Below are 3,100 nucleotides of genomic sequence, written 5' to 3' on the forward strand. Positions count from 1 at the left end.
CAGCTTCAGGGCTGGCATGTCAGACAGTCCTCCCAAAGATGCACACAGTTTCCACATGGGCAGCAGCATCAGGCTCTCTGAAGAACCCCCCAAAGCAGAAATTATCGACGTGCTGACCCCATCCCTCTGTTTTTCACCCAATTCCAGCAGGGAAAATGCTTTTTCCTTCACCCCTCCACAGCACACGGGGGAAAAGCCAGAGGATTTTCACCTGCGGGTTCAGGACCTGTGGGAGAACCTCCGCCCCGGTTGGCAACACCTCCGCCCCCCGCGTGGGGTTAAGTGATGCAGAAGGCGTTGTGTGAAGGGCGAGGGTTTGGGTTTTTTTTCTCCCTGTAATGAGTCTAATCTGATTAACATCACCGTTCGCTCCCTTGTGTGGAAACAACACGGAGCCAAATTTAGTAACCATAGTTGATGCCACATCACCCTGGGTACCTTCGCTTGTGGTGCACATCTGGCACCGCCAGCTTTAACTTTACCCTCACCACACTCCACGCACCTCAGCACCCGGCATCTGTGGAGCGCGGGTTTGATCATGAGGCTAAAAATACAAATAAAATCCATCACATCATCAATATATAGATGCATATTTGGTAAGCCTGCCCCTAGTTAACCAAAAGCACAATATTTACCCCAACAGGAAGATTTCATTTGGTCTGCATGTGACTAGGGAGCTGATTTCATTTCCTGTAAAACCACCTCAAATGCTGCAAAGTTACCTGACTCAGCTGCTTGTAGAAATCAAATTCAGTCCGAGATAACAGCTAATCATTTGTCACAGTAAGAAGCAATTCCCCGAAATCGGAAGGGAAAACCTGCCGCTTCAATCCGCAGGTCTGTCAGATTGCTAGAAATTACATTCTGCTCTGACTAACCTCTGCACTTGGATTGCTAACAACAAGCAGCCCGGTCTATCAAAAGAGAATATCATACAACCAGGAACAGCTTTTGATTTGTTCTATTCCAATAACCTGAGAAAAGTTTATGGACATGCATTGCTGCCTAGACCTCAATTTTCACCAACCTGCATACGGTTTTGAATTTATAGCTCCGCATCCCCACAGTAATGTAGGTAAAATTTACAGGCTGATTATCTGGTACTTCATAGGAAGAAAATTAGAGTTGATTTTATAACCGTACAACAGATATTTGGTCTTTGATACTTGGAGTAAGGACATGCAGTTTGGATGCTCCAATTAAAATGAAAAAAAAAAAAAAAATTGATGAACTTTATGGAGAAGGAAGCTTTCAAAATGCAATTTATATTCTTTAGAAATGTTCCTAGCGAGTAAATTAAATGTATACCCTTCTATGTAAACACTATTTGTGCAGCAGTCATGTTATAAGTTTAATAAAAAATGATGTATCACCCCTGTTTGTAAGATTTATAATTCACATGGCAGTAGTGAATCTGGGAGCCTGACCACAATGCATTTTCTATACTTAACTCTGTTATCTACAGTACGAGGATGCTTACAACATTGGCAAAAAGGGGTAAAAATAGTTCGGTATCTTTAGTTGCCTTTTTTTTTTTTTTTTTTTAAGGAGACTCTATTAAAATTGAAAGCTCGCATCTCAAAAGGCCAGAGTTACCCATGGGGTTAATGTTCTTAGCAAGACATGTTTAGGCAAATCTATCCACTGTACTTTTATTAACAGGTAATGAAAAGGTGTAAGTTAAAGTGTGAAAGGACTCTGTGTTTTTTGAAAACAGTACTTCAGCAAATAGCTTTATCTGGCAGAGCCTCTTTGTATTGTAATTACATATAATACAAATCTTCACAATAATTCAGAGAGAGAAAATGCTAATGTGCAGGTTGTGGCAGAAACTAAACCAAAGCAATGAGATTTGCAGCTACAGCTGATTCCCCATCTCACACTGTGATTTTTAACAATTTCTTTCCCCGCGTGTGTGAGAAGGCTGATGTCTCCACACCCTCACTGAACTGCAGCTACAAAGTTATTGCTCCCAAGCCTCTTTTTCCCCCGGTCTGTTCCTTTACCCCTTAAAGTGCAAAAGAGATAACCCCCCCAGACTCTTGATTAAAGTAGATAGGAGTTGTTAGGAGACACTGAAGAGTTTCTAGCAGTTAAGCAGGATTTATATTAGGAAATAGCTCCTAACATCCATTCCAGATTTCTCCTCGTCGCTGCTCCAGTTTTGAAAACATGCAAAATTTATCTGACTTACCACAACAGCTTGAAGGACCAGCTTGGATAAATATGTGTTTTTGTGATCTCTATTGGTTTTGCACATATGGTATCATCTACCTGATTGATTGTACAGGCACCATTGACTAAAAACTGAAGGGATTTTGGTGTATACATTCATTCTGAAAATACATATTCATCGTGGGGCATACCACAATCCCCTAAACGTGAAGTCACTGCCATGCACGGTGTCCGTGTCTCTCGCGTAATGAATCACTGGCTGATGGACCCCGTTGGAGTCCTGACACTTCACCCTCCCGACGGTGGCTGCTGCCACCCTCCAGCTCCCAGCCATGTCCCCGACTCCAATGAAAAGGGCAAAGGACTGGCTGCCCTCCCCACCGGCCACCTCCTCCCAACCACAGCTTTCAGTTCAGGGCATTTCTTTCTTTGTTTTCCCTTTAAATTTTAATTTCAACAAGGCCAAATTAATTGTTTGCAAAATGGAGAAATGGATCCTGCAGCAATCTTATCCCTCTGATAACTCCTCACAATTTGCAACGGAGTTCCCTCTGTAGCATCGGCCACAGAACAGGGTTCGTATTTCTTCTTTTAAGAGTATTTTTTACTCCTTCCCTTCCCGCCGTCACACAACCTGGGAGACAGACTATACTAAAAAACACACAGTAAAACAAATAATGGCTTTCACGGGAAAGTGTGTTGTTTCTTTCCCCCTCTCTTTTACACTCTTATATCTGACCCTAATCTAGATCCCACAGTCAGTGACAGAAATATTGACATCAGCCGGGGAAAGATCAGGTTTCCTTACTCAGGGGACGAGTCCTGTAAACTCTGCCGTGTTGACAGAACCAGGTCCCGTGCTCATGGGTCCTTCTGGTGGCCTGGAGAAGGTTTAAACACCACTCCTGCTCCCCTGCAGCCCAAG

This window comes from Eurypyga helias, unplaced genomic scaffold (genome assembly GCF_000690775.1).
Source record: "Eurypyga helias isolate BGI_N326 unplaced genomic scaffold, ASM69077v1 scaffold5254, whole genome shotgun sequence".
Lineage (NCBI taxonomy): Eukaryota > Metazoa > Chordata > Aves > Eurypygiformes > Eurypygidae > Eurypyga > Eurypyga helias.